Genomic DNA, 23217 nt, shown 5'->3' with positions numbered 1-23217 from the left:
ATGGTCAACATAGACTAAATAAAAGGAGGCTATTGCCATCTACCTACCAGTTCTGACCTCTCAAGGAAATGCTTTGCAAAATAGATGTTCTTATACATCAAGAGGGAGAAGGCAATGGCAACCCACTCCAGTACTCTTGCCTGGCAAATCCCATGGATAGAGAAGCCTTGTAGGCTGCAGTCCATGGGGTCGCTAAGAGTCGGACACAACTGAGCGACTTCACTTTCACTTTTCACTTTCATGCATTGGAGAAGGAAATGGCAACCCACTCCAGTGTTCTTGTCTGGAGAATCCCAGGGATGGGGGAGCCTGGTGGGCTGACATCTATGGGGTTGAACAGAGTTGGACACGACCGAAGCGACTTAGCAGCAGCAGCATACCTCAAGAGAACACTAACTACATGAATGCCATCTCAGCTCTTCTGACGATAAGCTAATAATTTCAAGATTCTTATGACTAGCAAATCAGTAGCTACTCAAGAATATGTAGAGCACCAGTATTAATCCAAGAGCTGCACTACCCAGGAACAGTATGCTGTAGCAGTTAAGAAGTAAGGTCAGATATTAAAATACTAGCTCTACAAATGCATAAGACAATGTTAAAAAGGGAAAACTATGAGTTCATCTGCAGTTATGAATCTCTATGAGTGTTTTAACAGAAGAAATCAACAACTAATTATGATTTCCAAAAGTTACAGGAATGGTGCTTCCCTACATATGATTCTAACATGATCTATATTCACTGGGAAATGAGAAGAGACTTACCACACCCTAAGCTCACCTAGGGCCAGACATCTTGGAATGTGAAGTCAAGTGGGCCTTAGAAAGCATCACTACGAACAAAACTAGTGGAGGTGATGGAATTCCAGTTGAGCTATTTCAAATCCTGAAAGATGATGCTGTGAAAGTGCTGCACTCAATATGCCAGCAAATCTGGAAAACTAGGCCATGGCCACAGTACTGTAAAAGGTCAGTCTTCATTCCAATCCCAAAGAAAGGCAATGCCAAAGAATGCTCAAACTACTGCACAATTGCACTCATCTCATATGCTAGTAAAGTCATGATCAAAATTCTCCAAGCCAGGCTTCAGCAATATGTGAACCGTGAACTCCCAGATGTTCAAGCAGGTTTTAGAAAAGGCAGAGGCACCAGAGATCAAATTGCCAACATCCATTGGATCATGGAGAAAGCAAGAGAGTTCCAGAAGAATATCTATTTCTGCTTCATTGACTATGCCAAAGCCTTTGACTGTGTGGATCACAATAAACTGTGGAACATTCTGAACGACATGGGAATACCAGACCACCTGACCTGCCTCTTGAGAAACCTGTATGCAGGTCAGGAAGCAACAGTTAGAACTGGACATGGAACAACAGACTGGTTCCAAACAGGAAAGGAGTACGTCAAGGTTGTATATTGTCACCCTGCTTATTTAACTTCTATGCAGAGTACATCATGAGGAACGCTGGTCTGGAAGAAGCACAAGCTGGAATCAAGATTGCTGGGAGAAATATCAATAACCTCAGATATGTAGATGACACCACCCTTATGGCAGAAAGAAGAACTAAAGAGCCTCCTGATGAAAGTGAAAGAGGAGAGTGAAAAAGTTGGCTTGAAGCTCAACATTCAGAAAACGAAGATCATGGCATCTGGTCCCATCACTTCATGGGAAATAGATGAGGAACAGTGGAAACGGTGTCAGACTTTATTTTGGGGGGCTACAAAATCACTGTGGATGCTGATTGCAGCCATGAAATTAAAACACGCTTACTCCTTGGAAAGAAAGTTATGACCAACCTAGACAGTATATTAAAAAGCAGAGACATTACTTTGCCAACAAAGGTCCGTCTAGTCAAGGCTATGGTTTTTCCAGTGGTCATGTATGGATGTGAGAGTTGGACTGTGAAGAAAGCTGATCACCGAAGAACTGATGCTTTTGAACTGTGGTGCTGGAGAAGACTCTTGAGAGTCCCTTGGACTGCAAGGAGATCCAACCAGTCCATTCTAAAGGAGATCAGTCCTGGGTGTTCATTGGGAGGACTGATGCTAAAGCTGAAACTCCAATAATTTGGCCACCTCATGCGAAGAGTTGACTCACTGGAAAAGACTCTGATGCTGGGAGGGATTGGGGGCGGGAGGAGAAGGGGACGACAGAGAATGAAATGGCTAGATGGCATCACCGACTCGATGGACATGAGTTTGAGTGAACTCTGGGAGTTGGTGATGGACAGGGAGGCTTGGCGTGCTGTGATTCATGGGGTCGCAGAGTCGGACACGACTGAGCGACTGAACTGAACTGAAGCCTCAAAAAGATACACAGGTAAAAATATTTGTCACATTCTTGGTATTTGCTATACAATCTGATAATTAAAAAAATACTAGTAAAATACTGTCTTCTGTGACACAAGAAAAATTTCACATATAACAGAAAATTAAGTCTAAAACAACATAGCAAGCTGTGGGCATTTGGCAAAATTTGCTCAACTTTCAAGTTCTGAAAATTGAGTAAGCTTGGCTGTGTAGACCGCACTTCCTTTACTTAAGGGGTAGCAAAACCTCACAAAATAATGCATGAACACAACCTACAATCTGGGTAGACAGTCAAAAACAAGTGCATTTCAGCATTGCATAATTAGAGCTTTAGGGCAATCCTACAGACGAACTGAATAAAAGGGCCTACAGAACTTTTTGACAGCTTGCAAAATCTTAAAACCTTTCCCATGTTTAGCAACAGCTAGGCAGAAATGCACCATTTATCAGAAAGTCAGTAAACTATACAGTGAAGCTGCAATTTTCATGACAGCATTATTTTCCTTAAATCATACTTACATTTGTTTTACATTCTGCATCTTACCAACTGACAAGGCAACCAGAATCATTTGATGAGTTTTATGAAAATATACAAGTCTCCATTTTCCTTTGGTGTGCACACAGGAGGGGTATGTGAGTATGCCTGAAGAAAGGAATCATGTATATTTTGAAAAACTAGCCATACCACTTTACACCCACCAAAACAGCTAAATAAATCAAACAATATCAAGCAAATGTTGCAGAGTGTGTGGGACAAATAGAACTCTCATTCACTACTGAAAAGACACTTTGGAAACACTGGGTAATATAAACTGAAATGAAACAAAAGCACATATGGTCCAAAAATTCTACTATGGCAATTATGTGCACATGTGCAGCAAAAGATACGTACAAGAATATTCTACAGGGGCATTAGGCATTGTGACTCAAAACTGGAAACCAACGAGATGTTCATCAACAGTAGAAGGGATAAATTACAGTATTTATACATACATAGTCATACAACAGGATGGAATACAATAGAATGAGAATGAAGAAGCTACCACCCTATACACTATACGGACGGATCACATAAAAATTGATTTAAGAAGCCATACACAAGCTGTTGCTGTACGATGTTATGTGCATGTCCATGAATGTATGTTACAGTTCAATAAAAGTCTACCTAAAATTGGAAAAGCAAATCAATATATAATAAATAAGCAACTTTGTTTTTTTTTTTGTATTGGTTAATATACCGATACAGTATATTAACACATATATATGGAATATATAAAGAGGATAAAAAAAAATTAAATAAGCAACTTTGATGCCTGAACATTTATAACACAATCTGATTCCCAGTGCCACGTCTCCTCCATGAAAAAACTGGGATAGAACACTTAAAAAAAAATCCTCCCTCATGCTAAACCATTTTTACATTAAAACAAAGAAGGCTATATTAGGGTAATAGAATGCAACAGTCAAATCTTTTTAGGAGAAGACACTAATCTGAAAAGAATTTTAACACCAAAGCTCTCCCTCTACACATTACTTTGACCACACTCAGATCTTCACCACCTAAAAGGGCACTCTTCTCTGCCATTTACTTAATGGCAACATTTGAAAAGTAATGACCTATCCTAGCAGGAAGTTATGAGGACTGAAACAGAAAGAGCAGATATATCAAGTCTTCAGTTCTGTGTCTATGCACTCAATGACTAAACAGTATTAATAAATCCCAAATAGTGAGTCTTCCAGGCCAAGGGCTATTTCCAATTTATTACTGAAATACAGAACCCAGCATTTAACAGTTGGTCAATTTATGGAATAAATGAATGATGTGAGTGTAAAACAAAAAGAAATAAAAACAAGGCAACAGTGGGAAAAGGGGAAATATCAAGAAGCTCAAAGGAAGGGCTTATTTTTATATCAGGGTAAACGACTAGATTTGAAATCTCAAATGAAGCAACAAGGAACTTCCCTGGTGGTCCAGTCGATGAGATCCCACCTGCCAATGCACAGGACACGAATTTGATCCCCGGTCCAGGAAAACCCCAAGTGCTGCAACCACTGAATCCCGTGCACCTAGAGCCTGTGCTCCCCAACAAGAAAAGCCACTGCAGTGAGAAGCCCGTACACTGCAAACAAGTGTAGCCCCCTCGACGAGAGAAAGCCTCGGCTCAAGAAGGAAGACCCAGTGCAGCCAAAAAGAAATAAATAAATAAACCTAAAAAAAAAGAAGCAACAGAAACTTCTCTGGCAGTGCAGAGTTACCTCTGCACTGTGCTTCCAATGCTGGGGGTGGGGGCGGGGGCACGGGTTTGATCCCTGGTCCGGGAACTAGGAACCACATGCCACCTGGTATGGCCAAAAAAAAAAAAAAAAGGTGAAAAAACAAAATCATGTACATATTAAAACTTTTAAAATAAATAAAAACTGCCTCATATATAAAAACTTTTCCTCTATATATTTCACAGTGCAGAAGCCAGATGTCTTAAATACAGTTCTTTAATACTGAAACTCTTAAAAATATTTCTGAATGAATTCCTTATGAGGTTGACAGGAATCACAAGTATGTAACAGGTTATTTTTAAGACATCCGTCACAGCACATCAATATTCTGATTAAATATGTCATAACAGAAAGGAAAGTGGATTTCACTGAACCTTTATACAGTGGTATTACTTCTATGAATTTAGGTATCAAAATCGTCAAGACTGCAATCTTACTAATATATTAGACCTTCAAAGACAAATAAAATACTTTTAATCTCTATTGTGTGCACAAAATAACAATGAACTATTAGATCCTTTTCCCCTTCCTTTTAAGCATCTCCTTATTCTTAGATTAAGAAACTTATTTATTTAACTGTTTTTAATTAACCAACATTTACACAAAGCAGTTTATGTGGAAAGCATTACTCTGCTGCTGCTGCTAAGTCGCTTCAGTTGTGTCCGACTCTGTGTGACCCGATAGACGGAAGCCCACCAGGCTCCCCCATCCCTGGGATTCTCCAGGCAAGAACACTGGAGTGGGTTGCCATTTCCTTCTCCAATGCATGAAAGTGAAAAGTGAAAGGGAAGTCGCTCAGTCGTGTCTGACTCTTAGTAACCCCATGGACTGCAGCCTACCAGGTCCACCATCCATGGGATTTTCCAGGCAAGAATACTGGAGTGGGGTGCCATTGCCTTCTCCAAAGCATTACTCTAAATGTAAATAAAACTCATTTGGTTCTTATAACGACTCTTACAAGGTAGATATGGTTAACCTTTCCATTTTACAGATAAGAAAACTGAGGCAGAAATGCTAAGTAACCTACCTAAAGTCAGAAAGCTATTAAAAAGCAGACCGGATGCACTTTTAACTTCTATGCTACACTGCCTAGCAATATGTGAACCGTGAACTTCCATATATTCAAGCAGGTTTTAGAAAAGGCAGAGGCACCAGAGATGAAATTGCCAACATCCGCTGCATCATGGAGAAAGCAAGAGAGTTCCAGAAAAACATCTATTTCTGCTTCATTGACTATGCCAAAGCCTTTGACTGTGTGGATCACAATAAACTGTGGAACATTCTGAAAGACATGGGAATACCAGACCACCTGACCTGCCTCTTGAGAAACCTGTATGCAGGTCAGGAAGCAACAGTCAGAACTGGACACGGAACAACAGACTGGTTCCAAATAGGAAAGGAGTACATCAAGGTTGTATATTGTCACCCTGCTTATTTAACTTCTATGCAGAGTACATCATGAGGAACGCTGGGCTGGAAGAAGCACAAGCTGGAATCAAGACTGCCGGGAGAAATATCAATAACATCAGATATGCAGATGATACCACCCTTATGGCAGAAAGAGGAACTCAAAGGCCTCTTGATGAAAGTGAAAGAGGAGAGTGAAAAGGTTGGCTTGAAGCTCAACATTCAGAAAACAAAGATCATGGCATCTGGTCCCATCACTTCATGGGAAATAGATGGAAAAACAGTGGACACAGTGTCAGACTTTATTTTTTTGGGCTCCAAAATCACTGCAGATGCTGACTGCAGCCATGAAATTAAAAGACGCTTACTCCTTGGAAGGAAAGTTATGACCAACCTTGGTAGTATATTAAAAAGCAGAGACATTACTTTGCCAACCAAGGTCCGTCTAGTCAAGGCTATGGTTTTTCCCGTGGTCATGTATGGATGTGAGAGTTGAACTATGAAGAAGGCTGATCGCCGAAGAATTGATGCTTTTGAACTGTGGTGTTGGAGAAGACTCTTGAGAGTCCCTTGTACCGCAAGGAGATCCAACCAGTCCATTCTAGAGATCAATCCTGGGTGTTCATTCGAAGGACAGATGTTGAAGCTGAAACTGCAATACTTTGGCCACCTCATGCGACGAGCTGACTCACTGGATAAGACTCTGATGCTGGGAAAGGTTGGGGGCGGGAGGAGAAGGGGACGACCGAGAATGAGATGGCTGGATGGTATCACTGACTCTGTGGACATGAGTTTGAGTGAACTCCGGGAGTTGGTGATGGACAGGGAGGCCTGGCGTGCTGTGATTCATGGGGTCGCGGAGAGTCGGACACGACTGAGCGACTGAACTGAACTGAACTATGATGTAAGACTTTAAGTCTCAGACCATTTAGACTATTTAAAATAGCATTTACGGTATCAGGGGACTGCTATTATTAAACTGAGACCCAAAGTATGATCACTGACCATACCTGATGGATAGGAGGAAACTCCTAGCAATCCATACCAAGGCCTTAATTTTAATTCTCTAAATTTGAGAGAAAGTTGTATGTATAAAATTTCTCCCATCCAAAAAAAAAAAAAAAAAAAATTTCTCCCATCCAAAAAAAAAAAAAAATCACTAAAACATAACCAAAATATTCAAGTTATACTCTAAGTTACTTAATGATTCTATAAATATAGGTTTTAAAATATAAAGCTAACCAGCAAAAACAGAACACCAGCTAGGACAATAACAAAGAAAATCTTTAAATTTTGAAGGTATTCAGAAGCTATCTCCGTGTTTGATGGCTAAATAGGTAGTGATGACATTACTCAAAACAGCAAATAGAAAGATGTACAAGTTCAAGAGACAAACTTCTGAATGGTATGGCCAAACTCTCTAATCTACCACCTATACATGACAGCCACAATCCCTTGCCTTTGCAAGCTTTCAAAATAAACTCCTCCACCCCTGCATTACCCCTTCCATCTCTCCATTTGTCCTTCCGAAATGCTCTGCCCAATGGTCTACTTTTCTTTTGAAAGCTTTCTCTAAGGCCCCTTCTCTCTGCTTACAAGGCAACCTGAATAAACTGCCATGATAGCACTAATCACACTACACAACCTTTAACTATCCATTGCCCCTAGACTCTGAGGTCTAAGTGGATTCCAAAAAATCTAATAATAGTTAATACTTGATAAATAGTACTTAAAAAATATATTCTATTTGAATATATTCTAAATGAATGAATGAATGAGTTTGAGATGCTTACAGAACACCCAGATAGTGATAAACAGAAACATGGCTCTGAGCTCAGGAAGGAAGACATGGTTCATGTTATAGAAAACATTTTACCCTAAATCTGTAATTGTTGCTTTGGCAGATTAAAACAAAATTCATAATCAAAATAGTTTATGGACAGATAACTGAGACATAAAATTTTTTGCCCATAAAATACAATGTGTACTCTTTGTTGCTGTTTAAGTCCTTAGGTCATGTCTCACGCTTTTGTGACCCCATGAACTGTAGCCCGCCAGGCTCCTGTGTCCATAGGATTTCCCAGGCAAGCGTACTGAAGTGGGTTACCATTTCCTTCTCCAGGGGATCTTCCTGACCCACGGATCAAACGTGCATCTCCGTATTGGTAGGTGGATTCTCTACCACTGAGCCACCAGGGAAGCCCTGTGTTCTAATTTCCAACTTAATTGATTTCTCAGCATCAATCAACACAGATTAGCCACACCCTCCTTTTTTGGTCTATTGCCTTGGCTTCAGTGATGCTACGGAAAATCTTCAATCTCTGCTTATATCTTCTCAGTCCCCTTTGCTCCATTTCTTTTTCTCAACGTTAAATACTGAAGAGTTGTAAGGGACCATATCCCTTTATCTTCTCTATGTACTTTCTGCTTAGGCAATCTCATCCCCCACCTTCCACATTAAGACATCCATTAACAGCTATATACTGATTATTCCCCACTGAATTACAATTAGTATGGCCCCTATTACCAGAAACTAACACAAAACTGCTCTCCCCTCCCCCAGTGTTCCCCTATATCAGGCACAATAGCCACCAACCCTGGAAATCAGCCTTCTCCTCTCCCTAGACTTCCAAATCGAATCCACCACCAAATCCTATTAACTTTACTTCTCAAATATTTGTCAAATTCAGCTACTTTATCACTGCCAAGTCTGGACCAAGATTTCATTATCTCTTGCCTAAATTACAAAAATAGCTGAATTCAATTCTGCTCAAAGCGTGATCAGTGGACCCATACTGATCCACAAACTCTTGTTACTGGTGTGAGACAAGGTACATATAGCAACAGAGGGCACTCAGAAATTTTTAGAGAAATTTGATAGACACTGCCACAATATCCATTTTATTGTACGTTACCAAAGTATCACACAAACTATAACGTAAAACAAAACAGGTCCTTCACCACAGATAAGTTTGAGAAGCACTGGCCTAACTGGTCTCCTTGCTTTTACTCTTGCTTGTCTCCAATCTGTCCTCAACAGAGCGGCCAAGTGATGGTTTTAAAGCAAAAATTTAAACAACTTATTCAGCTGTTTGACATTCTCCAATGGCTTCCCACTACCCCTAGGATTAATTACAAAAGACAGGTAAACCCCACCGCTGAGATTTTACAAAAATTTTTTTCCCCAGAAAGGTGAAAAATCTTGTTTAAAGTTACCAATGAAAAATTGGAAGACTGGAAGGTCTGAGAGGCAACAAAGGATAATAGACTACAACCAGATGACCTGGCTCCACTGCTTACTTAGCTGCGTGATTTTGTGGAAGTAATCTGATTCTCAGGTTCCTTATTTGTGAAATGGAGATATAATAAAGGCTCTTCAAAGGGGTATTGTTGAGAGGTTTAAACAAGTTAATATATACACATCATTTGAAAGAACGGCTGGCCCAGTGTTTTAGAAGTATCAGTGATTATCATTATCTTTAACATTTTACTAGAGTTCTTAGAAGATAATTTTATCTTCTTACTTGCTTACTGTCTGTCAGTGCCACATTAAGATATCAGTTCAGTTCAATCGCTCAGTTGTGTCCGACTCTTTGCGACCCCATGAATCACAGCAAGCCAGGCTTCCCTGTCCATCACCAACTCCTGGAGTTCACCCAAACACATACATTAAGATATAAATTACAAAAAAAAAAGTCTATATTATGATTCTCTAATAGAACTTTTCTCAGAGGACTTAAGTCCTATAGAAACTGAGTTAAGTGACTATTTCCTCAGTCCTCTCTTTCTCAAGTATAGGGCAGAGCTAGCACCAATCTAGGTGCATAGCAGAGTAGTTAATTTATTACATCCTTCGGATGCTTTAGAGCAATAGGGCCTGATATTTACTGGAACTCCTGCTGAAAAGGGCTGCTCTTGTGTATTCCCCAAAGTCTGGCATGATGCAGGTGCTCATTAAATATTTTGGAAAGAATGGTTCTTTTCAAAACCAAAGGAATAGTGCTTAGCACAAAGTAGCTGCTAATTGTCAATTTCATTTCACTCCCTTTAAAGTTTCTACAAACTTTAAAAGCATGATTCTACCGGATTAATTTTTCTTGAACTGGGGGAGTCTATATTATTTAAAGCCAAAAATGCAGAATACAGACAGTAGGAAAGTCAAGAAATAGAAACCAATGTTGGCAGGAACTATGTGGAAACAGTAAGAGGTGGAAGATAGGTAGAATGTGGATATGCAGGGGAAAGAGCAAAGGTTATTCTAGGTCAGGGAATAGCATAAGGGGCAGAGGCAGTGTCACCCAAAGTTTAAAGAACATTCCATTGGTGATACAAAAAAAAAAGATTTTAAGCTACACACAGGCAAAATATTTGAAAGTTCCATATGCACATGTTTTTATGTGTTAATTAGGACAGCAAACTGTGATCCCAAACTTTTACTACTTATAACAACATTAAGTTAACAGAACTTATTTGGACTTTTTAAAAAAGTGAGTTGTTTAAAAAAAAGTATCAAGAAAACAATGCACAGGAAGCGAGCAAATATGACAAAATTAGTCAGGATTTTAAAGAGTAAAACTTGGGGAACATTAAGACACAGTCATGTGAATAAAACCCGTCAATAAGAGAAAAGCAATGAGTCTTCTGAATGAAGCCAAAGCTCTATCCCTACTAGCAATTCAACACAAAGGACAAGCAGGTATGAAGTATCTTAACAGTTTTGAGTATTTAATTGTAGTACTACAATTTTCCTCAGTAAAACCCTCATTTTCCCCTATGATAAATATGCTACACAATTCAATTTCAGTTACTCCCAAAACAAAGATAATTTTAAATTTCCAAATAGATACCTGAAAATGACACAACGTATATAGCCTGGTAACTTACCTGAAAATAAGGAGCTAAACTGTACTTTTCACACCAGAAGGAACTACTTTATACAGTAACAAAATATGAATCATAGCTACATCAAAAAAGCTGTTAAAATAAAAAAAGCAAAAGACAGCTTTCCTTCCCTCCACTTCCTCTCTCAAAATTAACATACCAATAGCCAAATCAAGCTAAGAGATGATGATAAAGGACACTTACTGAGCTCTTATCAGGCACTGTTGTATCTTACCTGAATTAAGTTATGCAATTACCACCACCATTTTATGAAGTACACTCCTATCCACATTCTACAGCTGTAAGAATATGAGGCACAGTGAGATTAAATAACTTGCTCAAGGCCAGATATGGTAGATGGAAAGGCAGGGATTTAGATTCTGACAGTTCAGTTACAGTCTGAGCTCTTAACTACTGGGCACCATTTATCTCAAGAATAGTAGGATGATAATTTGAAATAGTCCACCTTCCCCACTATGACAGAAGAGATGTAATGTTTCAAAGTATGAATTTTTTTATTAGTTAAATTTCCAGTCTAAGAAACAGGAGGTTCATTAGTTTTATGGAAAAACTGGGAAGATGAGTATTGAAATAATATAGGCCTAGGAGTCTTTCAAATACAAAGCACCAGAAGCTTCAGAAGTCTGGCTGTGAATGACACTATTCACAGAGAAAGATGCCAAAAGTTGGGAGAAGCAGAAGGTTAATCCTATTTCTACTCGATCTACTGCTTTGAAGGAGAAAATCCTGCCCATCCTCTTGCCCTTTTGTAATTCAGTTACACAAATACACAGATTCAAGAGGAGTGAGGGGAAAGGATGGCAGAGGGAGCAGAAAGATGGTAAGTCACAACGTCGTGGACCCTGAACCGCAGAGTCCGTTTGATGTACCTGGTGAGGGAGAATTATGAGAGAGCAATGTGTACCTGGGGGTAGGGAGGTTGAGAGCAGGGCCACCAGGGTGGAGGCACCGAGTGGTCCGGCTGGAGAGCTGAGAATTCATCGTGAAACGGGGTAACGGAGATACTTTCGAGTGTATACTCTGGGGATAAGGAGGTATGGACGTGAACGCGGGGGTGGGGGGCTGTTCCTCGCTCTAGGCAGGACTCAGGGTGGGAAAATAGACAAGGTATTAAAGGGCGGGCCGGAGGTCTAGTTTATAAAGCGGGGAGACTGGGAAAGGCAAGGGGCCAGGCTTGCGGAGGAAGGCGGGGGACCCCGGTGGAAGGAAGCAGGGAGTCAGTGGGGGAGGGGCCGACTCCTGGGGAAGTAACACCCGAGAGTCGGGGAGGGCCGGGGGGCGCACCTCAGAGCGGGGTCCTGGGCCGCGGAGGAGGGGGTGCCGCGACGCGGGGGAGGCCGTGGGTTCCACTGCAGGTGAGTCCCAGGGAAGCGGGGAGCGGCGACCGCGGCTGCGGCCGGGGCGCGGCGGGGGAAGGCACCTACCCGGACGCGAGGGGCAGCGGCGGGCAGTCCCGGCGGCGGCTCCTCTCTGGCCGAGGTGATGGCGGCGAGTCCCTGTGGCGGCCGCCTCCGCCGAGCCGCATCCCTCCTCCCCAGCCCGCCCTCCTCCCCGGTCTCCCGCTCCTAAACTTCTTCCCGGGGGTAAACAAACCCGCCGCCAGGGGCGGCCGCCTCCGCCGCTCCCGCCCCCGCGCAGCGCCCCCGCTCCGGGCCCGTGCGGGCCCCGGCTTCCGAGCGGCGACTCCAGCCCCGGCCCCGGCGCGCGAGGGCGCGTGCGCGCGGCGGCGGCTCGCGCGGCCGTCCCCCCTCCTCTCGCCTGCGCCGAGCACTTCCGGCCCGGCCGGATCCGCCGCCGGGGTTTGAATGTAGCCGGCGCCGCTTGCGCCAGGCCCGGGCTCCCGGCCCGCCGGGCTCCACCTCCCGGGCCTCGCCTCGCCTGGTAGGCGCTCCCCCGCTTCAGTGCAGCATAAAACTTTCCTACAAAACTCCCTGATCCCCTCTAACAGCTTATCTAATTGACCTAGGGTTAGTGTGAGAGGCGGCTGCTGTTTTCTGCGCACGGTTTTCTTAGGGCTGTACCAGGCTGGAAAGCCAAGATACAATTTGTACCGATCGCTTCCTGTGAGCTCAGAACTATATGACTTCCTAAAACAGAAACAGCAGTATAGACTTCCCTGGCGGACCAGTAGTTAAGACTCTGCGCTTCCAATGCAGGGGGCGCGGGTTCCATCCCTGGTGGAGAACCAAGTTCCCGCAAGCCACTCAGCGCGGCCAAAAGGGAAAAACAGCAACAACAAAACAGCAGTATACAGTCTCTTAATAGGGATAAAGACAACAGTCTGGTAGGCAAATGTTGTGCCACGGTGAAAGCGTTTTCCGCTGGCGGAGATGGGCCGTAACTATCAGGCTTAGTAAGGGAGGGGTCCGCCCAGGGGCGGCTGAACGGTGCTTGAGAAGCAGAGCAGAGCAGGAGGCGTCCAGACACTGGACGTTGGTAAACAGAGCTGTAGCTAAGCAAATGTCTTAATGAGGTGACTGCCTCATGGAGTTCAGAGAATGTAATCTTATGTATTTAACACAAAAAAAGCGTGCGTGGAATACAAACAGCTTCAGCCAGATTTTCAGAAAGGAGATAAGATCAACATAATCAGGTCTCAAAGTTGCCCTAGGCAGAGTTAAAAAATAGAAGTGAAAATGAGCATTGATGTATTGGGGACTGTAGGGAGAGGAAATATTAGTGCAGAATTTCATGTTCTCCAAACGTGAACAAAACCAGATACTGTTATTTGCTGTACTCATTGTGGGTGTGTGTTAACTTTATGGTTATGTGACAGAAACAGTACAAATTACATGTAATTTTTGCCCAGGCCTTTTAGCTGTGTCAACCTCTTATCACTCATGCACTTTCTTTAATTGACCACTATGCGCTAATAAATGTAATATGTTCAAGGAATTGAACTGCACTAAATCCTTTAGTAGATTTCCAATTGTGAGTTAAGAAATGAGTGGTATTGGTGGCTCTCATACTTGACTGAATTCTAGTTGGGGAATGGTTCAATATACTTCCCCCCACAGGATGTCAAATTGCTCCTCAGGGTATTATTATAGTCTTTCCCCTAGGCTTGCTCTCTTTGCAGTATTAGGATATATCATTCTTTTTCTGCCAGTATGTGGTGAATTTATCCCCTGATAAAATAACAGTAAATAGTAAGAGATGACACCACCCTTATGGCAGAAAGTGAAGAAGAACTAAAGAGCTGCTTGATTGAAGTGAAAGAGGAGAGTGGAAAAGTTGGCTTGAAGCTCAACAATCAGAAAACTAAGATCATGGCATCCGGTCCCATCGCTTCATGGCAAACAGATGGGGAAACAGTGGCTGACTTTATTTTTTCGAGGGGCTCCACAACCACTGCAGATGGTGACTGCATCCATGAAATTAAAAGACACTTAATCCTTGGAAGGAAAGTTATGACCAACCTAGACAGCATATTAAAAAGCAGAGACATTACTTTGCCAAGAAAGTTACGGTCTAGTCAAGGCTAAGGTTTTTCCAGTAGTCATGTATGGATGTGAGATTGGGACCATAAAGAAATCTGAGCACTGAAGAATTGATGCTTTTGACCTCTGGTGTTGGAGAAGACTCTTGAGAGTCCCATGGACTGCAAGGAGATACAACCAGTCCATCCTAAAGCAGATCAGTCCTGGGTGTTCATTGGAAGGACTGATGTTGAAGCTGAAACTTCAATACTTTGGCCACCTGTTATGAAGAACTGACTTATTTGAAAAGATCCTGATGTTGGGAAAGATTAATCAAAGGCAGGAGGAGAAGGGGACGACAGAGGATAAGATGGTTGGATGGCATCACTGACTCAGTGGACATGAGTTTGAGTAAAGTCCGGGAGTTGATGATGGACAAGGAGGTCTGGCGTGCTTCAGTCCATGGGGTCGCAAAGAGTCTGACATGACTGAGCGACTGAACTGAACTGAATATGGCTTGTAACTAACGCTCATAAAAATGTGATTGGGAATTCCCTGATAATCCAGGGGTTAGGACACCTTGCTCTCACTGTGGAGGGCCTAGGTTCCATCCTTGAGGGAGGGAACTATGATCCCACAAGTCTTGGGGCATGCCCACCCCACAAAAAAGAAAAGTTTGGCAGAGTAAAAGATGACTCTGTGATCATCATAGATGAAAGATTAATTACCAATCCCCTATAGAACTTCCTTTCTTGATTTGATTTCCTATTTGTTGGATACCTATTGGAAAACTAGATTATTAAAAGAGGTTTTAGTTTAGTGCTGCCATAAGTGACTTTTAAAAATTGTGAAATAAGTAACAGCTTTATCATAGGGCTTCCCTGGTAGCTCAGAGGTTAAAGCCTCTGCCTGCAATGCAGGAGACCTGGGTTCGATCCCTGGGTCGGGAAGATCCCCTGGAGAAGGAAATGTCAACCCACTCCAGTATTGTTGCCTGGAGAATCCCATGGACGGAGGAGCCTGGTGGGCCACAGTCCCTGGGGTTGCAAAGAGTCGGACACGACTGAGCGACTTCACTTTTCACTTTTTATCACTGGTATAGAGCATAGTGAGCTTCCAGTCCTGTATCAAGTTTGCATTGCCTAAGGCATTAGCCGTCATGATCATCCAACACCTTAGATGCCAAGAAACTTTATGATAACTGATTTTGCTGCTCACTGTTAGTTTTCTTTAGGAAACCAGTCAGATTCTCAGTGGATGTGGCTGATTTGGAAACTCTTATTGCAGATAGTAGGTTGGCGGTTAGCACAGATCAGAAGAGCTGTTCATTCTCTAAGCTTAATGCACACAGAGGAGGACCAGGTTTTGAATCTGCTTGACTCAGCCCAATGAGACTCTGTCTGAAAAGCTATCCATGCTCTCCACTTTGATGTTTTAGTGACTGCGGCATCTTACACCTCTTTTCTAAATTAAACATCACAGTTCTTTCCATTTCATGGCATAACCGACTTACCAGGGTCTTCCATACTACCACCCTGTTTTGTACTACCATTTTCCAATTCTAACTGGCAAAACCTATAGAATTCATAAATCCAGTATTTCGTTCTGTTTAGAGATAAAACAGAAGTAACGATGTGCTTATTAGCAAACAGTATCCTTCATGAATCCTAAGTGACATGCTCCCTGAACTCCCCTGGACATTGTGCCTCATACCCTTACCCTACTAATGTGGTTCACCAAATGCTTCTCTTCTAGTGAGCTGTCTTCTGCTAACCATATCCCCTCCTATCTTAAATTTTTTCAGGGGAAACACTCTGGTCTTGCTGCTGCTGCTGCTAAGTCACTTCAGTCGTGTCCGACTCTGTGCAACCCCATAGACGGAAACCCACCAGGCTCCCCCGTCCCTGGGATTCTCCAGGCAAGAACACTGGAGTGGGTTGCCATTTCCTTCTCCAATGTGTGAAAGTGAAAAGTGAAAGTGAAGTCGCTCAGTCGTGTCCGACCCTTAGCGACCCCATGGACTGCAGCCTACCAGGCTCCTCCATCCATGGGATTTTCTAGGCAAGAATACTGGAGTGGCTTGCCATTGCCTTCTCCGACTCTGGTCTTACTTTTCACAAACTAACACTTGTGATCAGACACTTAACATTTAGTTTTTGGAATTTAGGTGGAAAGAAAAGAAAAACCCTTTTGGTAATTATCTTTCACTGTTGTTGATATTAGGCCTTTTATCTGGAGGAAGACACTAAAACCTTTGTTGAATAGCCTGTCAATTACATGTAATCTCATTTTTTCCCCCTTTGTCTCCATTTCTTTCTTATCGCTGGCTTTTCATATAAATTCCTAGTTTTGTAGTACTTTTACATTATATAATATTCACTTTTTAAGGATCTAAAAACCTAAGAACTCTAGCATTATACTTACAACTCTTGTGTAGTGATGCCCCCCAAAAATGTACTTACACTTAAAAATCACTCCAAGAAAACTGAGACTAGGCCCCGGAACTCTTGAGAACAGGTTCTTTTATGTCTTTTAAGTCCTTCCTTGACATTTTTTATTTTCATGTCCTCAGCTATGATATGTCAAATATTTTGAGATGTTCCCTTGTTTCAGACACATTCATGTATTTAATGCTTTGGTTCTTTGCATACTCTGTCTACTGTAGGAGAAAGGATTTTTGTTGTTTTATCACCATGTGGAGAGTAAAAGTTGAGTTGCAGCAGTTTATTAGTTGGCATACTGTTACATTTTCTAGAAATTTAACTGAATATTAAATTTAACCAAGTTTGAAACATTTTGAGGTTCTTAAACCACCAATAATCCCTAGATTCCGGATCCATAATGCTCAATGAGTGAGACAGCGATACCTCTACCTACACAATACATTGTCTTGGAAAAATCTTGGTTACCCTACTTGGAAGTCCTCCATTCACAATGTAATGTGAGAAAACAACAAAAATGATCTCTTCTACAGGATAATCCAAGGCCCCTAGAGCATCGCTCTAGGCGCACCCTGAGAGCTCTCATCCAAGGTCACTTACGGTTGCTGGAAATATTTTTACTGTGCCAGGATCCAGGCGGTTGCTGCTGCCATGATCTTGTAGTCCGTGATGATCTCTCCCTTCTTCAGTATGGCCAGCTAAACTCTCTCTCCTCTGCTGGTGCCCTGACCTTGCCCCTTCTCAGCTTCCCAGGTAACCTGAGAAGTTGCGGTTGATTCTGGTCCTTGGAGATAGTCCCAGGGGAAGCCTGGAACACTCCACTGTGCTCTCCAGCCAGGGTCACCAGCCTCTGCAGCAGCCCCCAATGGCTCTAGAGGTGCAGCCTCTCAGTCTCCTCCTCTTTTATCTCTGCTCAGTCATCACAATGTCTCCAGGTCAGGGTCTTTGGTCCCCTCCCAGAGAGACACACCCTAATGCCTATCAGGACAATTTCTGGTTAGAGGAGTTTATTTAAACATCTGCCTCTGCCACGCCCACTGGGTAGGTCTCAGAATCTAAACTTCTCCTTCAAAATTGGGGCATATCACTCTACTTTCTTCTGACCCTAACTCGAGAAATGGCAGCCCCATGGCTGTTTTCTCTGGACATATTAAGGGGCCCTGCCTCCAGCGGGATCTCAGATGGGCTTCAGTTTCACTCAGACTAAGCACTCCTACAAGGGGACGCATGTAGAACTGGGCCCTGCTCCCAGACCAGCAACCTAGTAGTCCCACGGGGCCCATTGGTTGAGCTGCAGCGGTGTTCCTGGGGCTGCCCAGCGGCCAATCAGACGCTAGTGCACCCAGGAACCTTGGAATCTCTGGGCCTCAGTGTTCCTTGACTTGCTGCTTCCTCCTGCCCTACAGCCTCAGATGGATTGAGTTCTCCCATTCTGTCTTACCTTCTGCTGCCTCCCTGCTTTAGAAACTATGCCCTACTGTCTGCTGCTGCTGCTGCTGCTAAGTCACTTCAGTCATGTCCGACTCTGTGTGACCCCACAGACGGCAGCCCACCAGGCTCCCCTGTCCCTGGGATTCTCCAGGCAAGAACACTGGAGTGGGTTGCCATTTCCTTCTCCAATGTGTGAAAGTGAAAAGTGAAAGTGAAGTCGCTCAATCGTGTCCGACCCTTAGCGACCCCACAGACTGCAGCCTACCAGGCTCCTCCATCCATGGGATTTTCTAGGCAATAGTACTGGAGTGGCTTGCCATTGCCTTCTCCGGCCCTGCTGTCTAGCTGTTGCCAAATCTGCATTCATACCCCTACACCACACTGAGTGACCGCCTGCCTCCAGATGGTTTTCTCTGCTATTCAGAGCCCTTTGCTGCCAGCGTGCTTGCCAGATTGGAAATCCTGGTATGGTCATTTCCAAAATTAGAAACCAGACAGTGACATCCATATCTGGGGACACTGTGCCTGCACATCCCAGCACCCAGTCAAGCCCAGCCTTTGTGAAGGTACCTGCCAGACACCCTCCCTGCAAGCCTCCCTCCCCTTCCCTGCATTTCTAGCCTAGGTGATTTGGTTTTTTTGCCTTCCCTTCCCTGCCTGTCCATCCCTGCTGAAGTTTTAGCACCCTTGACCTTCTCTGTCTGAACTATGCCAGGCTGGAGAGGGCCAACTTTCAGTTCAGTTCAGTTCAGTTCAGTTCACTTCAGTCGCTCAGTCGTGTCCGACTCTTTGCGGCCCCATGAATCACAGCACGCCAGGCCTCTCTGTCCATCACCAACTCCCAGAGTTCACTCAAACTCACGTCCATCGAGTCGGTGATGCCATCCAGCCATCTCAGGGCTATATAAATCCTGGATATGGAGGCCTCTCTCCAAACATGAAAAGATGTAGCCACATCTTACATGAAAAATACAATGTTTTGTTATGCAAAATGAAAGAGATTCATCTAATTTTCCTTTTGAAATATTTAATAATTTCATTTTGCAATTCTCTATGTATTTTAGAGCCAAGACATTTTCTTTTCCAGCTCTCAAAACAATTTGATAAAACCTGGAAAAACTTATGAGTCCTGGGCGCTGTGCCTGTAGTGAGAAGCTGAACCCTTAAAAGGATTAAAAAATGGCACCAGGATGGGGAGGCAAGCCCTTCCACACTTGACTCCGTCTCAGGGCTCTTTCCCCCAATCACATCATCACTGAAGTCTTTCTCTTCCCCAGTTTTTATTAACTGGGTTTCTCTGTTTGATCCCTGCCTTGCTCACTCATTTTTTACCCATACTTCTCACATGTGTTGTTGTTGTTTAGTCGTGTCTGACTCTTTGGGACCCTGTGGACTGTAGCCCACCAGGCTCCTCTGTCCGTGGGATTTCCCAGCAAGAATACTGGAGTGGGTTGCCCTTTCCTTCTCCAGAGGATCTTCCTGACCCAGGGACTCAACCTGCCTCTCCTGCATTGGCAGGCGGATTCTTTACTGCTGAGCCACCAGGGAAGCCCTGTTCCCAGTGATAGCTGGCTGGTCTGGATTGCATAGCATCACCATCCTGTAGATTCCCTTTCACAGCACTCCTTCCACCACTGAGGGCCTTGGGATATTGTCTTGAAGCCCCCTCACCCTCTGAGACTGCAGCTTTCAACTATGGCATATGTTTGCTTGACCCTGTAGGTATGACAGTGACGATATTTTTGCACTGGACTTTTTGAAGTCTGCAGCTCCATCCATCTCTCTGCCTTCCCCCACCCCCATCACCCACCCTGCTGTATGAGACAGGGCTCCTACTACAGTTTAGATGCTTCAGTCTTACCCTGTCTGCTAGGACTGACCAGCAAAGCCCACTTGTGTCCAAAGCAGAATAACTACCAGAAATCACACTTTGCATTTTTCTGCTCAAGTACCTGCTCACATTTCTCTGTGTTTTGTTTTGAGCATCTCCTATAGAGGCGCTATTTATGCCTCTGTGACACATGGCCTTACTGCTACACTTCTCTGCAGGTTTTCCTGATTATTCATTATTGCAGATTGAGCTTATATACAGGAAACCAAAATGTCCCCAGCAATTACCCCAGATTATATCTCTTCTAAGTATTAACTGTTACTTAGCTGAAATAGACATTAGAAGTTTGACTTTTACTTTCCAGGATTTCTGGATTTTACTCTAGTGACTCTATCATTTCAATATATTTATTAAAATAGAATTATGAATATTCAGTGCATAGAGTGAACCAGTATTGCTTCTTCAGTCTCCTTTTCTTAATATTTTTTTCCCCCAGAAAGAAAATTAGGCTAGCCTTTTAAAAATCGTGTTCTGCTGCAGTCTACAATTTTGAGAGGAGAGGTGATGCATGTTTTTATTTTCATGTTGTCAAGAGCTCAGCAAGAATTTGCTTCTATTTTGAATGTGGAGCCTACTGTGTGCAAAACAGGTGTGAAAAAGCCCAGCTTCCTTTCTGAACACCTATTAAAGCTGTTTTCTTTCTTTTCTTTTTATTTTTCTCAGTTGTAATCACTTAACCATAAAAAGTCTGGATATTTATATAAAATGTTATTGCGCTTCATTTGTCAAGTTGACTTTCTGAGTTTGATTTTTATTTTGCTGATTTATTTGTTTGAGCCAGGATAGGCTTAAGATATATTTTCCTTTACTTGAAGGAAAACATGATTTAGGTCCTGGAATATTCACGTGATGCTGCGCACTAATTCATGGTGTCCCTCTTTTGGCATATGCTGATTCTGAACCTGTTTGCCTTCCCATCCACCCAGTGCCCTTTCCCCTCTCTGCTCCACATCTTAACCAGCTCTTGCAGACTATTTCCCAGGCTCCTATGTCAACTGGTTTCCTGCTGGAAATTCAACAGGAGACATTGTCAGGATCCTGGAAGGAAGGAGGAGTGGAGAAGCTGGTGTATTATTCCCCTCTTTTTCTGCCTTAGACACCCTCCCCTGCAGCAACTGTGATATCTCTCCGGCTCCAACTCTGCTGGACAAGCCTACCACTGAATCAGCCCTGGCAATACTGTCTCCTCCCTCTGGCCTGTTTAAAAGTGTAATGGTTTCTTGTGGTTGCTAATCCCTGAATTCTTCTCAGTTTTTCCATCATTTGTGCAATGGATATACCAAATCCTCTGTTGAAAGTAATGAGTGTGGTTTATTTTTTTCTGGTTAGACTCAGCACATTTGTCCATTTTATGTTTTTGTAAGGGTCTTATCTTGTTTAGAGGGGAAGGAATGATGTTCACAGAGAAGTAGTCATTTTATTTTACCTTATTTTTTGCTGTACCTTGCGCCTTTCAGGACTCTTGTTCTCCCACCAGAGATTGAACTCGTGCCCCCTGCAGTGGAAGTGTGCAATCTTAACCATTAGACCACCAGGGAAGACTTGCGAGATTATTGTTACGTGACTAAGTCATGTCCGACTCTTTGCAACCCCATGAACTGCAGCACACCAGGCTTCCCTGTCCCTCACCCTCTCTTGGTGTTGGTCCAAGTTCATGTCCATTGAATTGGATGCCATCCAACCATCTCATCCTCTTTCGCCTCTTCTCCTTCTGCCTTCCCTCTTTCCCAGCATCAGGGTCTAACTTAAGGATCTGTTTGTGTTCCTCCACTTGGTTTGCCTGATGTCATTGTTCTTTTAGCTTCTTACCTCCCATACTTGCTTTCCAGTATGTATGGTATTGGGCTGGTAATACCCAGCCCAAGCCCAGTCCTTCTCCCATTCTCTATCCTTAAAACACATGACATCTGTCTTCTGGAGTCATATCCATATAGATGCACAACAGTCTGCTTTAAAATATTTTAAATTCCTTTTTATATACTGTTCTGAACAAGAGTGTGACAGCTGTAGGATAGCAGAAAGGGCACTAGATTATCCACCCAGAAGCTGAACATGTGTGACCTCACTCCAGGACCTTAGCCTCTTTCTGTGCAACAGGATTCTGGGTAGTAAAACAGAGAAAAAAGATGACTTCTTCATCAGAGCTGTGAAGAGCAAATGAGACTAATGAAAGGATTTTATGAATGATAAATGTAAGAAGTTACTTAAAAGTGGTGAATAAGACTTTTTTTCCCTCAAAACAAATGTAATTTTGAAAGTTAGCACAAAGGTATTTCTTAGTTGGAAATTGTATTGAAGTTTAATAGCATCACACAGCCTTCTTGTAACACTGGATTTCTCAACCTTGGTTCAGTTGATGGTTGGGACTGGATAATTCTTGTTGTAGGAGGCTGCTCTGTGCATTGTAAAAGGTTTGTTGGAATTCCTGCCTCTAGCTGCTAGATGCCAGTAACACCTTCCTCCTCCATTTTGCCAACCATAACATTTCTAAACATTGCCAAACTGAACTGGGAGAAAAGGTGGAGCAAAAAGCATAAAACCTTAGGTTGAGAACCACTAATCTAACCCAAACTACTTGGAAAAGTAGGTTTTTCTACTCTTTTATTTTAGGAAAATTTTAATTTTGCTATTCTTTTTATAAAGTCACCACTTAATTTAGGCTGTTAAAAAAAAGAGATTTTGACTTTCAAAGAGATTTTGGAAAAGGACTTTAAAAATGCAGTTCAGTCATGGAACGTACCCTCTCTAACATTTTAGAGATCCATGAACCCTGTCACTGATCACTGTCATAGCAGTCATTTGTCTCTTACTAAGTATGTTGGAGAGACTCATCTTCCTGCTAAATACTGTAGTTGGACTGCCTCACTAAGTGGACTTACTTCATACAATTAATAGTTCAGTTAGTTAGTTCAGTCGCTCAGTTGTGTCCGACTCTTTGCGACCCCATGAATCACAGCACGCCAGGCCTCCCTGTCCATCACCAACTCCCAGAGTTCACGTAAACTCATGTCCATCGAGTCGGTGATGCCATCCAGCCATCTCATTCTCGGTCGTCCCCTTCTCCTCCAGCCCCCAATCCCTCCCAGCATCAGAGCCTTTTCCAGTGAGTCAACTCTTCGCATGAGGTGGCCAAAGTATTGGAG

At 43.0% G+C, this 23217-nt stretch overlaps 1 protein-coding gene across 7 annotated transcripts in view; it reads right to left on the bottom strand.

The window, feature by feature from the left end:
- Positions 1–12454, bottom strand: part of SPOPL (speckle type BTB/POZ protein like) — a 56296-nt gene extending 43842 nt beyond the window's left edge. For 3 of the 7 annotated variants that reach the window (XM_055397281.2, XM_088829158.1, XM_088829163.1), the window contains exon 1: positions 12317–12436. The gene's annotated coding sequence lies outside the window, so the exon portion shown is untranslated. Of the gene's footprint in view, positions 1–2828; positions 2953–11796; positions 11900–12176; positions 12294–12316 lie in introns of those variants that run through there. The other 4 variants (XM_055397283.2, XM_055397287.2, XM_055397285.2 and 1 more) reach the window with 4 other exon arrangements.
- Between the last annotated feature and the right edge of the window lie 10763 nt (positions 12455–23217).

This window comes from Moschus berezovskii, chromosome 2, assembly GCF_049115385.1.
Source record: "Moschus berezovskii isolate FMDL1 chromosome 2, NW_MosBer_1.0, whole genome shotgun sequence".
In the NCBI taxonomy this organism is placed as follows: Eukaryota; Metazoa; Chordata; class Mammalia; order Artiodactyla; family Moschidae; genus Moschus; species Moschus berezovskii.
Note: the sequence above shows the minus strand (reverse complement) of the source record. Positions and strands in the feature narration are given on the sequence as shown.